This window comes from Chlorocebus sabaeus, chromosome 15, assembly GCF_047675955.1.
Source record: "Chlorocebus sabaeus isolate Y175 chromosome 15, mChlSab1.0.hap1, whole genome shotgun sequence".
Lineage (NCBI taxonomy): Eukaryota > Metazoa > Chordata > Mammalia > Primates > Cercopithecidae > Chlorocebus > Chlorocebus sabaeus.
Window position 1 is genome coordinate 63,098,621 of NC_132918.1, and position 21,102 is coordinate 63,119,722.

Consider the following 21,102-nt stretch of genomic DNA (forward strand, 5'->3'; position numbering starts at 1 on the left):
TTTATAGATGGAAAAACAGGTACAGTCTGTCAACAATCAAGCCCAGAAAAAAGTAGTTTAATCAGAATGACAAATATTTCCAGATTTTAAAACATAACTCACTGTGACATTTAAAATCTACAAAGAATATTTCTGCAGCACCCTGATTATTCTGTAACAGAATTAGACTTTTTAAATCAAATGAAAGCCAGAAGAATTAAAGACTACCTGAGCCAGGAAGTTTGTTAGAATTACCATATGACCCAGCAATTCAACGAGTAAATGTATATACATGTTCACTACAGCACTATTCACAATAGCCAAAAGATAGAAACAGCCCAACTGTCCCTCAAGGGATGAATGGATAAACTGTGATATATACAACAATGACATATTGTTCAGCCATAAGAAGAAATGAGGTACTGACAAATGCTAAGATATGGACGAACCTTAAAAACGCTGCTAAATGAATGAAGCCAGACACAAAAGTCACTATTATTCCACTTAAATGAAATATCTATATTCTATTATTCCACTTATATGAAATATCCAGAATAGGTAAATCTACACAGTCAGAACACAGACTGGGAGGAGTATGGGCACAGGTGAAACTGATTAATGGATACAGATTTCCTTTTGAGGTGATGAAAATGTTTTAGAACTAGATAGAGGTGGTAGAATGCACACTTTTAAACACTTGATTTTACGTTATGTTAATTTTATGTTATCTTAAAAAATAAAATAAATAATAATACTGCTACATCACCAGTAATAAGACATCATTTACCACTGGTATGATACACTGAGTGTATCAGAGGACACCATCTCTACAGTGTCCTTCCCAATAATGTATAACCTCAGTCTGATCATGAGAAAATACCAGACAAGGCCAAATTGAGGGATATTCTAAAATATAACTTGTCCAGTGAGTACTATCCAAAAGTCTCAAGGTCATGAAAGACAAGGAAAGACTAAAGAAATATCACACACTGGGGTAGACTAAGGAGACCTGACAACCAAATGTAATGTGGGTTTCTAGATTCGGTCCTGAAACAGAAAAAGGAAATGGTGGAAAAACTAGTGAAATATGAACTAAATCTGTAATTTCACTAACAGTACTATAATAATGTTAATTTCTTAGTTTTGAAAATTAAAGTATGGTTACATAAGATGATAACCTTAGGGGGAGCTGGGAGAAGGGTACTATTTCTGCAACTCTTAAATTATTTCAAAATAAAAAGGAAAGTAAGAAAGAAAGAAGGGAAGGAAGGATGGGAGAATGAGGCCTAGCAACCAACCTTAACTTCCTTCATGAACACATATATTAAGAAAATGCTGACATAAATTAAGTGAATAAGGATTAGAGGGGTTATTCTAATGGCAAGAAATAATTCACAAAATTTGCATCTACTTAGGAGATATGCATTCTTTTTGGGGTGAGGGAGTAGATTCAAACAGTCAAGTGAGCTTAATTAAATTTTACAAATCAGGTTATGCAGAATTTAAACTAGAACTGACATTTTCAACAGCAGACTTCAAAATTAAAACAAGCAAAGTCAAAGGGAAAAAATAAAAATGTAACACTTATAATTCCTATAGGTTCCTACATTTTAAATTTAATATTAAAATGAGAAAAGTGTATTCATTTTAGCAACATGACTAGAATTACACTGACTTAAATTTGTTTGATAATTTAATAAGATTTAGTTTTACCTTAAATCTGTAACCTTCTACTTAGACACATAATTAAATGATTGAAAAAATTTTTGGTATGTAATTAAAAATCAGTTTGTGTCTGGACATAAAATTCTTAGTTGTCATGCCACTTATGTAGGAGGTAACTTTCTATCAAAAACAATTATCTTGAAAATGTATACACCAATCATTTTAAAAATGAAACCCACCAATATAAATTATACAAACTTCCACTTTCATTAATCATATTCACATCCTGGCATCCAAATACAATATATAACCATAATCCTAATAATGACAAAAACAATCATCTTCGTTAAACCTGCTAATTATAAGTTGAGGATCCCTAATCCAAAAATCTGAAATCTGAAATACTAAAAAATCTGAAACTTTTTGAATGCTGATGTGATGCTCAAAGGAAATGCTCATTGGAGCAAATATTCCAAAATCAGAAAAAAATCCAATTTCCGAAATACTTCTCATCCCAAGCATTTTGGATAAGAAATATTCAACTTGCACTAAAAAGACAGAGACATTTAAATATACTTGATCTAGAGACATTTAAAATAAAGTTAAGAACCATATATTCTCACTCTCAGAAGAAACTAACCCTGTTGACACTTTGATTTCATACTTTCAGCCCCCGGAAAAGAAAATACATTTCTGTTTTTAAGCCATACAGTCTGTAGTACTGTTACAGCAACCTTAGGACACTAATACAGCTATTATGCAGCAAATGAAGCAGTGTACCCCTGTATTCACTCAGTAGCCTTTGCCTAGAACATCTTTCAGATTAAAGGAGCAATTTTCTCAGCCACACTGACTAAAAACTGGAGACTGATAGAAACTTGCCCAAGGACACACAAGTAGCAAGTAAAAAGGCCTGAAATTGAACCTTGTCTGCTGAAGTCTATCTTTTAATCACTATTCCACTACCAAAAGAAAACAAACAAACAAACAAAAAACCTGGAGCATCCATCTGCAACTCCCTGCATATGTCTCTATACAGAGAGAGGTAGAAACCAGAATATTAAAAACCTCCCAACAAAAGCTAGGATGAGTACTACCAACTTCAACCCTTGGGCCTTTATTTGGGGATGGCAGCCAATCCACTCTCCACCCTCAATGGACAAATTCTTTCTTTTCTTTCTATTTTTTTTTTTTTTTTCTAGACAGAGTCTCACTCTGTCGCCAGGCTGGAGTGCAGTGGCACAATCTCAGCTCACTGCAACCTCTGTCTTCCGGGTTCAAGCGATTCCCCTGTCTCAGCCTCCCGAGTAGCTGGGACTACAGGCATGCACCACCATGCTCGGCTAATTTTTTGTATTTTAGTAAAGACAGGGTTTCACCATGTTGGCCAGGATGGTCTCAATCTGCTGACCTCGTGATCTGCCCACCTCGGCCTCCCAAAGTGCTGGGATTACAGACATGAGTCACCACGTCTGGCCAGACAAATTCTTTCTTTAGCTGCATCAATATAGTCATTCAGGTAAGTGGCCAAGGCTTCCAAGCCCATCAGTCATTCTGTCTCTTTAGAGACTTTGTATCTCTGTATCTACTCTTTCTTCCCTGTGCAGATTTTAAACTCTCAACACCTATCTTATTTCCCTTATGACCAGCTACTTGAGTAAAGCCTTTCTGCAACTCCAATTTATTAACAACAAACATATTCAGTAAATTTCACTGTTGAAAATTCAGCTATTTTATGCAAAAACATAAATACAGTCGTGTGCTATATAATGACATTTCAGTCAATGTCAGACCACATATAGGATGGTGGTCCCTTAAGATTATAATACTATAATTTTACTGTTCCTTTTCTATGTTTAGATAAACAGATACCATTGCGTTACAACTGCCTACAGCATTCAGTACAGTAACAAGCTGCACAGGTTTGTAGCCAAGAGCAATGGGCTACATCATATAGCCCAGGTGTGTGGCAGTCTGTACACATCTAGTTTTGCATAAGTACATTCTATGATGTTCAGTACATTCTATGATGTTCACACAAAGATGAAATCACCTAACAACCATATCTCAAAACCTGTTCCCATCATTAAGTGGAGCATGATTGGATACTTAAATATCCATTAACTCCATTCATTCAATTAGCTGTTTGATTTCCTGCTATGTATACTACTATGTATATTGTCTACATGCTAAAAGTACAAAGATTATAACACCACTCTGTCCTCAAGTTGTTCAAAAATCCAGTAGAAGAGAGTTAGAAGTTTAGAAGAAATTATAGTTGCTCTTAGTAAACAGCCCAGCAGTCCAAAACAGGAAAAATTGCATGAGATGAAGCTTCAGGATGAATAGGAGAAGGGAAGGGTATTAAAAGCATAGTAAAAATACATCTCAATGCAGAAAAGCAAAGAAAAGAAAAAAGGAAGACTCCCAGCCAGAAGGCAATGTGTTCAGAATTATTAAATCATGTGGCAGGAAAGTAAGACCACTAGGGTGTTTACAACCTTCTATCTACTCTGATATATGAGACAGTTATAGCTTTTTTTTTTTTTTTTTTTTAAGTCAGGGTTTCGCTCTGTCACTCAGGCTGGAGTGCAGTGCCACAATCTCGGTTCACTGCAACCTCAACCTCCACCTTCCAGATTCAAGCAATTCTTGTGCCTCAGCCTCCCAAGTAGCTGGGATTGCAGGCATGCACCACCACACCTCACTAATTTTTGTATTTTTCAGTACAGACAGGGTTTTGCTATGTTGGCCAGCCTGGTCTCCTGATCTCGGGTGATCCACCTGCCTCTGTCTCCCAAAGTGCTGGCATTACAGGTATGAGTCACTGCGCCCAGCCAGTTATAGTTCTTAATACAAGAGAAATCATCAAATAGGAAGGTATATCAGAATTTGGGAGACAGACTTGTAAAAGGTCCATGCAAGATTCAGATTCCCCATCCTTAGGAAGTAAATGTTCCCTCCCATGACTGAGAATCACCAGAAGGGGAAGGGAACTTTTAACCAGAACAAAAACATAATGAGATCTACCATTGAGAAAGACTATTTTGAGATTATACACTACACATCCATACTTGGGAGTACTATGAAGCTTTAAAAATAGAATGAGTGGATTTGTGTGAGCACATGGATCTATGTGCTCACATGGAGCTAAGTTCAAAAAGAAAAAGTCAAGGTACTGAATAATATGTATCATATGAATATTCTGGCACAGAGATTAGGGAGTCCAGATGATAAACAAAGGCTAACCAGAGTAAGAAGAGCTGATTCCAGAGATAAGCATCTAGGAAGAATCAACAACACCTGTTAGCCGCTATGGGTAAAGGAGAGGAAGGCATCTAGAATGCCTCGTTTTTAAATCCTAAAAAAGGTAAAGAGATTCCTTTCTATTCTGCTTGTTGCTTATCAACCTATTTAATTTAAAACTACTTCGAATCAATTTATTACAAATTCCAAATTAGTGGTATTTGTAATAGTGCATTTTGACATATATAAGAGCTAAAGAAATTTATTAACAGTGGATGAATTAACAGGAAAATACAGCCTTTCATCCTTCAGGAAAACATGCAAACAAATACTACCAACCAGGGACAGACAATTCAAACCTCACACTTACATTTGCTCCAATATTCCCTGAGGAATTTTTTTCTTACATACCAGTATTTTTAGTCCTTTCTAACTTAAATCCAGGATAAGATCTTTCTGCCATCAATTTAGAACTCTTCATTTCCAGTACTCTCATTCTCAGTCATTAAAGTAAGCATTTCAATATATAAATTATACAATTATACTTTAATACTTGAAAAAACCCTAGTTACACATGGAAAGGTAAACCACTGAGAATTTGGGCCCACAGAATTATACTGCCTTCCTTTGGGGGGAGGGACAAATAGTGATGATGTATGACAGTTTCCTGAGAAAATGTCACTAACATTTATTTAATAATGCAATCTCCTTACACTTTATCTGTGTCAAGCAATATTTACAATTTTTCCAGTCTCCACATAACAAAGAAAGCCCAAGCAACTACAAAATACCTAACTAGTATTTCTTTCCACAACATGATTTTCATTTCTGTATTCTGTAAATAAGAAAATAACTAATTAAAAGCCATAGTACTAATAAAAATGCAAAAAGAGAAAGAAGCTAAAATCCTGATCAAGGAGTGGATTAGAACTTTTATAATGCTTATAGAAGAGACTCCACTGGTTGCAAATCCAACATCCATTTTTACCTTTCCCCTCCCACAACTCAGGAGAAGCTGACCTACCCAGACTCTCTCAAGCTTCAGGGCTAGATCCTGAATCAAATGCTGTAATATCAACTTTCCTGCAAGTAAGTGGTTCAGAAACCCAAACTTAATTAAACCTGTTAGCACATGGTGATTGTTACTGGTCCAAAGATAACATGTGATCTAAACGGGGCCAATAAAACTGAAGGAAAAAACCTTTAGTCTACAATAATGAGAAAAATTCTTGTTTCCCTACTGGAAGTGAAGAATGTTTGTTGTTCCAGCTACAGATAGTAGCTATCCTATAAACATGAAGAAAACCAGCCTGAAGATAAATTTTAAAAAACAGATAAGTCAGGCTGATACCTTGCTCATATAGTGCTTGGAGATCAAGCCCTAGAAGCTCCCCTACCTATAGTTTCCACTGTGGGAAAAAATCCACTTCATTCTGGAATAAGGCAGACTATTTGGGTTTCCGTTATTAAAAGACGGAACCAGCATAATTTTAAGTATTTTTAAATAGTCTCTCAAAAATAAGTACCTATGTGAAAGCTATTTGAAACTTGGAAATAGCTTTAATAAACAACATTTTATAAACAAATTACAATCTTTAGAAGTCTAACGTAAGCTTTCTTAAATCCACTAAAAGCTCAGTCACAAAAATCTACATGACCACTTAATAGACAAATAAATAACAGGTATAAGCTAGTTTAATCTGATTGCATAAAAATGTTTATAATACACTTCTCAATAAAGAAAAATTGAATTATAACCCAAGGGTGGGTTAATTTGTACAAATTTTGAATAATGTCGCAAATATTTTCAAAACAGATGCTAAGAGACTCTACAAGGACACTCAGCTCAATCAGAAGCCAGATTAAAGTCCCATCTGGAGCCTAATGGCTCCATGGTTCCATTACAATTACCCAAGTCACCAAAAGTAAGACTTAATGGTTATACATCACAGAATCTCTCTTCAAAGTATATACAGTCTTATCCCTAAAACCAGAAAATCAAGTCATAAAAATAATTTTGCGTGTGTATACACAGACACAAGAGATTTGGTAGATATCCAAATGCTGCTGTATTTGTTCATGAACACTGACCTTTTTCTATATGATTTTTCACCGGTTATTCATTAGTATCTTTTTTTTTTTTTTTTTTTTTTTTTTTTTTTGGACAGAGTCTTACTCTGTCACCAGACTGGAGTGCCGTGGCGCGATCTTGGCTCACTGCAACCTCTGCCTCCCAGGTTCAAGCAATTCCCCTGCCTCAGCCTCCTGAGTAGCAAGGACTACAGGTGCCTGCCACCTCGCCGGCTAATTTTTTATATTTTAGTACAGACAGGGTTTCACCATATTGGCCAGGATGGTCTTGACCTCCTGACCTTGTAATCTGCGCACCTCAGCCTCCCAAACTGCCGAGATCGCAGGCGTGAGCCGCCACACCTGGCCAGCATCTTCTTAAAAGTGTTTTTGGACACAGTTGCTAGGATAGTGCATCACCTTCATTTGAAATGGGAAGGACAAAGTTCACCTGTCTCCCCCAACCCTCCCTTTTTTTTAAGACAAGTTCTTACTCTGTCCCCCAGGCTGCTGTGCAGTGACACAATCATAGCTCACTGCATCCTCAAACTCCTGGGTTCAAGTAATCCTCCCATCTCAGCCTCCCAAATAGCTAGGACTACAACTATGCACCACATGTCCAGCTAATTTTTTAATTTTTTGTAGAGACAGGGTCTTGCTATGTTGCCCAGGTTGGTGGTGTCTAACTCCTGGCCTCAAGCAATCCTCTCACCTTGGCATCTCAAAGCACTGAGATTACAGGTACGAACCACCACACCAAGCCCACTTTCTCCTTTAACATCAGCCTTGAAAGTAACTCAGATACTTGGAATTATCTCTTTCATATTTATCTTCTCATATCCTAGCATAGACATTATTTCTCATTAAATCAGGAAAACTGAGTTAGGCCATTTTATCTCCTAATTTTCATGGCTAGAAGTTGTCACAGTGCCAAAGAAGTTTAGAAGAGGTTACCGGGAAAGCATTCAAATATCAGCATCCAGACCAATGCTATTAAAAGTATAGTCTGATTTCACTGCCTGACCATGAACTTAAAACTATTTTATAGCAATTTGACAAAGTAATGAGCCAATATTTTATGTATTTGATTTTTTTCTCTAGAGTAGGATAGGGTCCCAAATTTGAAGGTTGAATTCCACTTGAAAATGTCTGCTGACCTAACAAGGTGCTTTGTTTTACTCTTTTAATTTGAATGCCTTTAGATAGAACCCAAGCCCTCTGATTAGCTAAAGTGGTAAGTTATGTGCAACTGTTATCTGGTCAGTCCCAGAAGGCATGTGAGTGTCCAATCAAAGATCCACCGGACAAGTGTTTCTCAAATTGTAACACCCCTTAGTAGGTAAGGAAAGCAATTTAGTGAGGTTTTTTTTAAAATAATATCTGGCACTGCATGGCATGATATGTATGGCATGACACACAAAAAGTAGAAACACAGTATGTTTATATATACACATACATATACTTGTATGTGTTTATGTACATGTGTGTCTGTGGTTGTGATTTAAATTTTCTTACTGGGGCTCATGGGCAAAAAACCCAGAATGAACAGAGCACTGTACCAGACCAATATCTTCCATTTCATAGATGCAGAAGCTGAGACTCAAGGTCACAGTCAGCTGGAAGCAGTTCCAGTGTGCTTTCCAAACATTCATGATTGTAAATCTGTATGTACACTGAGGTCTGTAAGGCCAATACACAGAAAATACAGTATATAGGCCCCAAAACTGATTATTTTAAAATCCTAGATCAATTAAAACTTTATGAGGTATTTTTTAAGTTTTAAATACTAAAGATGAAAATTTTTATGTAGAATGATATATATTTGATTACATAAAAATTTTAAATGGTTATATGACCCAAAAATAAAAAATCCAAACAAATAAAACCAAATTCCTCAACTCACTAGTTTAAAAAAAAAAATCAAACACAGAAAAAAAATACGACATACTACAAAAGACTGATCTTCTTAATATATAATATAGTAATTAAATATGAGAAAAATACCTGAGTAACAAGTAAATCGTATTAAGAGGTAAATTATAAAATAAATATAAATGGTCAATAGCATTAAAAACGGGTACATTATTACAACAAGACACTACTTTTCTCTTATAAAATTAGCAAAGATGTTTTCTTTTTAAGTATTAATACGAGGATTGATGTAAAAAATTCAGGAATCAAAATTGCCGGTAGAAATGAAACTTGTAGAGTTTGGCAGTGAGTATCAGAAGACTTGTAATTACCCTTCTAACCAGTAAGTCCATTTCTGGAATTTAGCCTATGGAAATAATGAGGGATATATGCAAATACTATTAAAAGCAGTTTGAATGCAGTAGTATATATAACAGTGGAAAATTCTAATAACCTAAATAGTCATCTATGGGAACTGGTTAAAAAATATGTAGGACTTCTATATAATAATAGAATGTTACGCAACTATTAAAAGAGATGATACAGGCTTACCTTTCCTGCTCACAATATACTATTAAATGAAAAAAAGTAATAGATCCAAAAAAAATCCCATTTTTCATATAAAAAACTTATAAAATACATTTGATTCATTCTTATAATAACCCAACATATTTAGAATAAATGGACAAATGCATTTTTACAGTGAATTTTCTAACACAATCATTTTCTTCTTCTTTTTTTTTTTTTTTTTTTGGTCTGAGACGGAGTCTCACTCTGTTGCCCAGGCTGGAGTGTCATGGCATGATCTCAGCTCACTGCAACCACTGCCTCCTGGGTTCAAGCAATTCTCCTGCCTCCGCCTCCTCAGTAGCTGGGATTATAGGCACACACCAGCTAATTTTTTTTCGTATTTTTAATAGAGATGGGGTTTCACCATATTGGCCAGGATGGTCTCAATCTCATGACCTCGTAATCCACCCACCTCGGCCTCCCAAAGTGCTGGGATCACAGGTGTGAGCCACCATGCCCGGCCAGAAAACGATTTTTAGAGATACCTAATATAATGTATTAAAAAATGCAAACATTCTTAAAACAGGTCTCGATACCAAAGACCATTTTCAACAGTAACACTGAATATTCAATTGCATGGATAAAGTTAAATTTTACAAAAGATGCCAATGGTATGGATACAAGATGCCAATGGTATGGATACAAATTCTTTTCACTTCTTTTGCATTCTGATAGGGAGGGAGAGAGGGACAGACAAAAAGACAGGCAGATAGAGATGAAGAGGACAATTTGCATTTTAGCTTTCTTCTCATCCCAAAAATGATTTAGTATAAGACACCACTCCAAACAAAGTGAACACATTATAGGACAAAAGAAAATAATTCAAGAAACAAGGATAAAAGAACAGAACACTACCACTGTACCAGTTAAGGCTCTTGATTATAAACAACAGATACATGTTCTAGTGAATCTAAGTCAAAAAGGAATTTATTGGCTAGGTACTAGATAGTTCAGAACACTGAGACAAGGTTGGAAAATCCAGCTTGGACAGGAATCAAGGAAGGCAAATCACAGAAAAATGTTTGCCTCCACAGCCTTGAATGAAGCCTGGAACTTATGTTACTGCATCAAGGGTTACAGGCTCTTTTAGAATTTGTCTAGCAGCCTTTCTGGTTTTTACAGAACAGTCCCGCAATATTTTAAAAAAAGAAGAAGAAGAAGGAGAAAGAAAGGGGAAAAAAAGAAGAAGAAGAAAGAAAGGAAAAAAAAAAAAAAAAGAGTTACAGGCCAGGAGGAAGCATCTCAGTGGCAGCTCTTAGCCTCATGCCCATGGTCTTTCCAGATGTCAAGGTGCAACTCTTAAACTACAGAAGGGCCTCATGCTAGCCTTTAGGCTTCCTTAATCTTGAGGGGTGAGAAGCTGTCTCCTAACCTAGAAAGGGGCTTAGTAAGGCCCCAGGCAATGAAAACCACAAATGTCCTCTAGGAAGACCAACTCTTTGTAGTAGAACTGAAGTGTCTTTACTTTTACTCAGTGTCTTGCTTATATCTTTATAAAAGTTTGCAAACTGAAAGTTGATAAAAATTAGTGCAAATCTCTTTAACATCATTTTATTAGATTTGTTTGGTACCATTTTCAGTGTATTTCCAAGGCAAAACCGTACTCTTCCTAAAGTAGTTCTATCAACCAACAGTAGACTGAGCAATTTGGATGGAGTCTAGCAAGTTTCTTAACACACTATAAGTATTGCCTCTTGCTTTATATTCTATCCGTCTGCTAATTTGGTTTCTTGCTTGCCTTTTTTGCTGCAGCTGTGCACCGGGTTAACTGTTTCAATGGTTTTCCTACAATAACTCACAAATTTTTTCCTGATCAGTGTGCTGTATGATTGGTTCTTTGTTCCTAAGATAATTATTTTACATTTGTCTACACTGAACTGCATTTGCCATCTGCTGGCCCAATCACCTAAACAATCCAAATCTTTTTGAATCTGATTGCATTGTTCCTTATTATTTCCCCTAGCTCCAATTTTAGGATCATCTGCAAACTCTGAGATCTTTTCTTTAAAGCTTGGACACATTTTATTTTAATATAGAGGGGTTTTTGTGTGTGTGTGACCCTTTAGACACTCCAGCTGAAATCCTTTTCCAACTAGAAAAGTTTCCAAAAAGCTTATCCAAAGATACCTTCCAATTATGCAGTCAAAGTGATGCTAGAAACAAAGCTAAATAGTACCCATTCTATTTCATTTTTCTATACATTGCCATGTTTTTAAAAGTATTATGTCTTCTAAGTTCTTCTCTTCAAAGTATAAATATTTTTAGGAAATGCAGTAATTCTGTTTTCTAATTTGAACATTCATGGCAACTGTTTTTGCAATAACTTTCCTAAACCACACATGACAAATTTTTCAGCAACTCCCTATATATAAGGCATTTCATTTAGTCATAAAAATATTTATTGAGCACACATTAGTAATTAGCATTAGATACACTGCAGTCTTATGACTTTGGTCCAATTATTTATCTCCCAAAACTTCTGTTTCCTACTGACAAAGAAGATTTCAGAAGATAACTTCTAAGCACTCATCCACATCTAGCATTCTGAATTACCTTTTATCTATAAAGTAACATACTAGAATCACCATTTCTAAAATTTTTCTCCTTCAGATTTCCCAAACATCATTTTATTATAAGCACTCAAATAATTCATTAATTTTTGCAACATTTTAGAACTGCAAGATTGTATATACTTACTTAGCAGTATTTACCCTTCAAATTAGACTTGACAAATCTGAACATAGTAAATCTCCATTACTTATTAAGTAGTACACCGAGCACATGTTTAGATCTAGAAAAAACTGTTGCTCCATAAACTTTAGTGATTTCTTAGTATAATCACATTTCCACAAAAGCCCTACCTGTGTTAACAATCTTATCTAGAAGTTAAGATCTAATTTAAGAACCAATGGTTCTCTCAAAAGAAAGAAGTGATGATTCTGGGTGGAATTACTTTCATTAAAGGTAGGATAAGAAAATCCACTAAGAAAAATTATTTTTAATAATTCCAAAATAGAAACATTATAACTAACAATTACTACTATTAGATCTTTCATCTTTTTGTGGAAGAACCCTCTAACAACTGATTAGTCCGAATTTTTTTTCATTTATTCACTAAACAGTTAGTGAATGTTACAATAATATAAAAATGAATACAAGACAGTGTGAGACGTACATATGTTGTTACAAAAAATCATTGTAGAGGTACAGTCAGCCACACGGAAGTTAGGAAGAGGAATAATTTACTTTTAGTTGCTGGATGAAAAGCTTTGTAAATGAGATGCATTTGAACTCTCAAATATTATAATATCTTTTAAAAGCAAGCCTACTAAGCTATGAATATTATCACAGAAAAGACAAATATAAAACGCTAAGCAGTCAAAGTAAAAAAATTTTTAAAACCCTCAGAAAACAGACAGATTTGCTGGTTGCTTATAATAGAATCATGTTTTTAATTTTTTGTAATTTTTAAAATTTTTCTGTAATGAACATATATTATCCTTATAATAAGACATAGTAAAAGATTTTTCTATTTTTTAAAGCCATACTTTGAACAACTGAACAAATGAAATGCTATACGTCAAAAGCCTCTAACTTATAAAAATTAAGTCACTAACAAGTATTTCATTTCTAAAGAGCTAAAGGACCCACTAAAAAGAAATCATAATTTATTAAGCCCTTTATTTTTGAAAGAAACATTGATTTTCAATGCAATTACTTTCGTTATAAGGTAGGATTTAAAAATCCACTAAGAAAATAATTTTTTCTTTTTCTTTTTTCAATGAGACAGAGTCCAGACTGGAGTGCAGTGGCGCAATCACGGCTGCAGTCTTGACCCCCGCAAGGCTCAAGTGATCCTCCAATCTCAGCCTTCCGAGTACTTTCCGAGTAGCTGGGACTACAAGCATGCACCACCGCACCTGGCTAATTTTTGTATTTTTTGCAGTGATGGGGTTTCACCATGTTGCCCAGGCTGGTCTCAAACTGGTGGGCTCAAGCTATCTGCCTGCCTCAGCCTCCCATAGTGCTAGGATTACAAGCATGAAACACCGCACCCAGCCAGGAAAATTATTTTTAATAATTCCAAAATAGTACGTTTATAACAATTGTGAAGGTTTTGTCTTTCATCTTTTTGTGGAAGAACTCTCTAACAACTGATTAGACTGATTTTTCAAACACTTATGAAATGATACATGTTGTCTCCAGGAATATTTAATTTGTATTTTAAGATAAAAGCATTTAATAAATCCATAAACAACCACTGACTTTTATTTCAAACAGATCCCCATTTACTAAAACTTTGATCTTTGACTGCATTATATTCTATTAAAAGTAACAACATTCTACATATGATTTAATTCTACCTGTAATCTAATAAAGGCATTTCACTTAAAAAAAAAAAACTATATTTATGTATATACATATATACACACATATATATGTTATATACACATATATATATATATATATCTTGAATCTCCCACATGATTCAGAGCATAGTGAAAGAAAGTGTATGAGCTGAGAAAGGAGGAAATAAAAGCACTAGAGGAATGGCGGGAGTGGGTACAGGGAGGGAAGAAAAGAGTGTTTCAATAAACATTTCCATAACTTAATACCTGCTTAGATTTTCAAAATTCTAGTTTTTTTTTTTACTGTTTGATTTTATACTCTATGCTATAGTTTATAGCTGAATTACTAGTATCCTATAACCTGAAATTAAACCCAACTAAATCTCTTGAGGTATATAACAAGTTACACAGAATTACTAAAGTAATAAATAATTATGTTTCATTTAATCTGTTAACTTCCCTAAGGGATGGAATTTTACTAATATAATCTATTCATATTGTTTCATAGACTATCACTAGTTTTCAATTTGATAAAGCTAGAAGGAAGGCAATATGCTGGGATTTCAAACTGGCATCCATAGGCCACTTCCAGTGAGCAAACAGTTCATTCTGAATAAACTGCCAAGATTTTTTAAACTTGATATTTCACATAAAAATTTAGATTTTTAACTTACCTCAAAAAAAAAAAAAATCACTAGATTCATAGTTCTGGTCCCACTGCTGTCAATGCTCCCCAGCTGCTCACTAGACAACTTTCCTCCCCACTTTCTGTGGCTTACCAAGTTCCACAGGAAGCAGGGTTTATAATCCCTAAATAGAGTGTGGAGGCAGTCAGATTCTGACTCGAACCCCAGCTCCTCCACCTCCAAGCTGCACAACCCAGGGCAAGTAGTTTAACCTCTTTAAGATTTAATTTCACCATCATGACTGATATGGTTTAGTTCTGTGTCCCCACCCAAATCTCACCTTGAATTGTGTAGTTCCCATAATCCCCACGTGTCATGGGAGAGACCCAGTGGGAGGTAATTTAATCATGGAGGTGGTTACCCTCATACTGTTCTCGTGACAGTGAGTGAGTTCTCATGAGATCTGATTATTTTTAAAAGGGCGTTTCCCAATTTTGCTCAGCATTTCTCCTTCCTGCCGCCATGTGAAGAAGGACAAGTTTGCTTCCCCTTCCACGTAAGTTTCCTGAGGCTTTCCCAGCCCTGTGGAACTAGGAGTAAATTAAACCTCTTTCTTTTATAAATTACCCAGTCTCAGGCAGTTCTTTATAGTAGCATAAGAATGGACTAATACAATGACAAAGAAGATAATAATCATTTATTATTCAGGGGTTAAAAGTGAAATAATATATATAGTACAAAATACAAAATTAAATCTTCAATAAATAATAGTTATTATTATACTACTTGGATTGAAATTCCTAAACCTAATTAACTAAGATTTACCATGAATGTTTCCCACTTTCTGTAGACCCTAAAGAAAAAAACTAAATCACTATTGCCTTATCACTCCATAGGGCTCCTTGGTAAAATAAGGATAGGAATAATAAATATCTTATAAGGTTGTCATATTAAAATATGTTAATACATACAAAAAAGCTAAGAATAGTACATGGCACATACTAACCTCCAAAAAGAGTTGTTATTATAGTAGTAATTGTTGTTTCAGGGGGCTGGCACATATAAGCTTTAATAAATGTTTGATGAAGAGAAGCATGTCAGTGAGTAAAAATGCAACTAAATGAATACAAGACCACTTATCAAGATTATTCAAAGTATATATCTTTAAGAGTCCTCTCGACTGGCCCATGTTTTTTGTTTGTTTGAGACAGAGTTTTGCTCTTGTTGCCCAGGCTGGAGTGCAATGGTGTGATCTCGCCTCACCGCAACCTTCGCCTCCTAGGTTCAAGAGATTCTCCTGCCTCAGCCTCCCAAGTAGCTGGGATTACAGGCGCAGGCCACCATGCTCAGCTAATTTTTTGTATTTTTAGTAGAGACAGGTTTTGACTATGTTGGCCAGGCTGGTCTTGGACTCCTAACCTCAGGTGATCTGCCCATCTCAGCCTCCCAAAGTGCTAGGATTGCAGGCGTGTAGGATTTATTTTCAAAGGAGTTTTAGAGTAGTCCTGTTTCAAGATTGCTAGAATCAGACCAGCCTAGGCTGTGCTTTCTTTCCAATTTTTCTCTGCCTCTTCAAGAATCTCAGCAGCAGAGTTTAGGAACAGTGGAAAAGAGGATCTCACTACCTTTTAGGCTAGTAGTTACAAAATCTCAGCCTTTAAAAACAAAGAATGAAGAAAAAAAGCCTGGTCAAGCAGCAACAGTGGTTCTCTATCAATTGGTGCCAAAAAGATGATTTGATCTTTAGCATACTAATCATCTCAGTTGACGTAGTTTTCAATTAGTCTGAAAGAAGCTCAATTCTTCAAGTATTTAATAAAAGATAAAGACAGTCTTTCCTGGCTAAAGTAGTAGGCATATTCCAGATTCTTGGCCATGTCAGGGAAATTCTTTCATAGCATTCAAAACAATGAGGAAAAGCAACAAAATTGACTCAAAAAGAGTAATTTCCTTTCCAACCTAAATAAACTTTACACAAACTTGCCTTTGATAATCGACTAAACAAGCTGCACCACTAGCATCAAGGGAGGGTGTGCAGATATCTAGCAGGTGCTGCAGTTTATCACAAAAACGTCTAAAATAATTGGAAGTGACAACCAGCACTACCACAAATGATTTATTAGTCTTTCACTCAGCTTTTCAGCTTCCTCAGGGCCAGAATAAATAATTTACCAACTCTGTATCTTCCAATCATTAATTCTTCCCAATGCATCCAAACTACATTTAACTCTGCTAGGTTCAGTGGAATAAAACACACAATAGGAATATTTTTCCAAATATAAAATTACCTGACCATATGTAAAGGCAAACATGTCAATCAAAGATGTACAATACAGATGCAGAAGAAGGACTCAAAGTCAGCAACTGCAGTCAAGTTTGAGGGTGCTCATGGAATAAGTTAAGTGAACAAGAAAGCAGAGCCTAGCAAAGTGCTTCTCTCATAGATGAAAAGACTCCAGTGACTCTGGACAGCAAACCAAAAAGGCAACCTAAGCACACTGCGTGACAGAGATTTTAAACCTCAAGCATCATCATCTCACAATAGTCAATTGACTGACTGACTGCCTCCCCCAAACTGTCCCACGAATTATAGAAAATATTCAGTATCCTTAATCAAAAAAAGGTAGAAAAGTTAAGACCTATATGAATTTCATGCAAAGTAGACTTAATAAAGTACAAAACAAGGCATCTTCTTTAAGGCATTTTAATAGCTATTTTGAATGGGTTTATAGGACAATTACAAACTCCTGTGAATTCAAAAATAGATGTGAAAATCAAAGAAATAAACATTCTTCCCCAAATCTGATAATGATGTTAAAAGGTATGTCTATTAATTATGTAGAAAAAACATACAAAAACCAAAAATTACATCCTAAATCCAATTTTGATGTAAGCTAGTCTTGTCTCATTAAATCAGCATCTCTGATTAAAACAGAGATCATTTTTGGTACATAACGTATTGTACTGTTAGAGCAGCATCTGTTTATTACACAGCATAAACATTTTTCAGCTTTCTGAAACTACTGACATTCAATAAATGATCCAAACCTAGCAATTCACTTAAGTTTCTTTTTTATTTCAAGAAGAAATACTTTAAGTGAAAGAGTTAATAAAACTGATAGTCTAATATTCGGCATTCTATCAGCCAGCTTCAAGCTGTTGGGCATACAAAGAATTTCATAAACTGACAGCTTTCTCTTTAATGGTTTGAGAGTGCACTACAACCCAAATCTTAAGTGTGTAATACATGTTTAAATATATGACTTCTACCTAATACGTGATTTTTTCCAAAATATAAAATGTCTTAAAATTAAATTAGCTAAACTAGTGAAAATGATAATACAAATTTGAATCTAAAGAATGCAATTTATATTATACAATTTTTAAATGACTAAAAACATTCCAAAATGTTCACAAAATAAGAATGTATTTTTTTCAACACTCAAGAGTTCACTGCTAACTGAAAGAATTATATACCTGGGCACAAAATCATACTGTTCACAGTAAGCAAAACCATGTCTTATTCATGCACAGATCCAGCACACACGTTGCTGTGGCAAAATAAACTTCAAATAGCACAGGTCCTAGCCTCCTGCAGGTTACAATAAAGCAAAAATATAAAAACTAGAAAACATCTATTTTTTAAAGGCATCTTTTTCAAACAGATGCAAAAAATATAGAGATTTTTATATTTTTTTGTACTAGGAGGTAGGGAGGATTCAGAGAACACTTGTTTAAAAAAAAAAGCATGACAGTGTTGTCTGCAAGCTTCTTTGCCAGGAACGGAAACAGTGGATCGGCTTGTAAAGACAGGAAATTCAGGAAGAAAAAGAAAGCAATATACCACTCTAGTGGTATCAAATTGCCTAAGGATACTGCCTAGTGCCAGAACCTGGATACAATGCTATAAGAATTGATGGCAGCTTGTCCATGTGCTGAAAACACTGAGCCCTACAGAGTTCCATGAATATCTGTAGAAGAAGTCTATGCAAAGTATCCTGGCCCTTAATGTCTGTCAAAAGAGAAACAGGTATACAAATTGTGGTTCTGATGCTGTTCTATCATGAAACATTACACAACAGTTAAAATGAATCAACCAGATGTAAAACTCACAGCAAATAACAGTTCAGGAATAATGATGAAGAAGGGGAAAAAAATGTAAATAATAGAATAACAACAAATAATAGAATATTTCGGTTAAGTAATCTTTAAGAGCATTTAATGTTAATGGAGACATAAATGTAGCGATAATACAAAAACAGGAAAGATATAAACCAATTTCAGTAAGGCAGTTATCTCTGGGAAGGGAAAGACTTTAAAAGTATCTTTTAAAAATACATGTGGTGGCATACTAATTCTGCATGGTAAATACATGTTTGCCTGTTCTACTTATTTTCTGTACTTTCTTTTCTTTCTTTCCTTTTTTTTTTTTTTTTTTTTTTTTTTTTTTTTTTTGAGACAGGGTCTCACCTGTCACTCAGGCTGGAGTGCTGTGGTGTGATCGCGGCTCACTGCAGCCTCACCCAGGCTCAGTTGAACCTCCCACCTCAGCCTCCTGAGTACCTGAGACTACAGGCATGTGGACCACGCCCAGATAATGTTTGTTTTTTTGTTTTGTTTTTGTTTTTGTTTTTTTTGCAGAGTGGGGGTTTCGCCATATTGCTCAGCCTGGTCTCGATTCCGTGGCTCAAGCAATCTGCCTGCCTCAGCCTCCTAAAGTGCTTGGATTACAAGCATGAGCTACTGCACCCAGCCTATACTTTCTAAAATTTTAAAATCTAAGCCACCAAATGAATAATTCTCTTCCGAAAAAAAATTTAAAAGGTTTTACAGTATTCTTACCTGAAACGTGAGGGCCTATCTTCTTTAAAATCACTGGTTTGGCCAGTCTTCATATTCTAAAAACTTTTAATTTAAATCTAAGAAACTAAAAATTCTACCCTCTTTTCACAAGTTACTTGATTTAATAACAATTTCAAGGCAAGTCCTCAGGAGATCTCAGGCTTTTATTTCAAAAATGAACTGAAGGACTCCACGTTGTAGACCTCCTGAATGAAGTTAAAGATACTCTCATCAAGCGGCTTTTAAATAAATAGTTCTGTCATTTGCTATGAGAACAAACAGGCTTGAGAGTCTGACTCCCAATTCCTTGGCTCTGACTTCCCTAAGGAAACCTGTCACTTCATTAGTGAGTAAGTTCTTCTCCATTTTATTTGTTATGTGAGGTATTAAACTTATTTGTATTTGGAAAAAAACAAAATCCTAGTAAGACTTTGGACATATCAACTGAAATCTTACTTTAAAGAAATTCAGTACCACGAGTGTAAGATTTTTCATCTTGTGTTAACCTTTTCTGCAGCCAAATTTCTTTTAAGTCCAACTCCATTTCTTTATATGCCTTTGAAAATCTGACAGGTCATCTATTGCGAAACAGAAACAAAATGCCTCTCATTTACAATTAAATTTGCACATGTAAATGAAAGTTTAATATACTTTTTGTCACCATAAAGAAAATATGAGAGATATGGTTAATTTCCATAAAAACTGATATTCTCTCAAAGTAGTAACCATCTGATTTCAAAGAATTACTAGTTTGTTATCTTAAACGAGAAATCATACCCAACTTATATTGATGTTTTTCTATCTGAAGTATGTCATGCAATATTGTAATGTATTTCATAAATCTACTAGAGTGTGATCAAATCCTATCAACTCTGATTGGCATAAATTTGAAACAATGAAGCAATCACATCTGTTAAGGAGTTTTAGCTTCCTAAACAACATTTTTAAAGTTTATACAATAACATAATTATACTTTTTTTTCTAGGACCTTCCTGCACTGGGTTTTAGCTTTTCATAAACTTTGTGTACACTAGATTCAATATAACATAGAAAGTAATCAATAAAAGATGGAAGTAGGGGAGATGAAGTGACAGAGACAGTCTAAGTGGTACACTCAAGAAAACATTTTAATAAACTCTAAAGAAGTAGTTGTTCATAAGATGGGGAAAATGAGTTCATCTGAGTGAAAAAACATAGTATATATTTAATTTTATCCTGAAACTACTCTTGAAAATGTATGAATGCTGAACTTAAGTAAAAATACGTGAACACAGAATAAATATGCCGACTATGTTTTATGAAGCAAAATACTAGTATACAGCAAAAACTTACTATCTACATGTTTTTGGTGTAAAATCTCTGATTTTTAAAATTTGAATGGTTTGATGAAAAGATTATATAGTGTGTATAGGAATCAAAAAGTAAAAAATGAAATATCCCCAAAGTAATTCTATGCAATTTTAAGAACGTTTCTAATAAGTAAGCAAACGCAAGCATAAAAATGAACAGGCCCTACAGATAGACTATGGCTTAAAAAAAAAGATTATCAAAAATAAAATTCAGAACACTGTTAAGTAACTGTATCAAGCATCAATTCTTTCTGTCTTTATATACATCATGCCTAAGATACGACTTAGGAATGTGTGAACATTCAACTAAAGATAGCTGAATTAGCAGAAATCCATTTGGGCCATTCATTGGTAACTGATCATATATGATTTCAAGATATTTTCTATCCTACTAATCCTTACACCTGTCACTCTTTACATGCATACAGCTTCTTAAGAAAAGCCACCTTTCTAAAGTGAGTATCTCTTCAACTTCACTGCGTACCAACCAGGGTC

At 34.9% G+C, this 21,102-nt stretch overlaps 1 protein-coding gene and 1 non-coding gene across 12 annotated transcripts in view; one reads left to right on the top strand and one right to left on the bottom strand.

Moving 5' to 3' along the window:
• TBC1D5 (TBC1 domain family member 5) overlaps nucleotides 1-21,102 on the bottom strand; it is a 567,416-nt gene that overhangs the window by 484,298 nt on the left and 62,016 nt on the right. The window lies entirely within an intron of this gene.
• Nucleotides 10,511-10,573, top strand: LOC119626043 (U7 small nuclear RNA). Its single transcript, XR_005242239.2, has one exon. It is a non-coding gene; the product is annotated as a U7 small nuclear RNA (small nuclear RNA).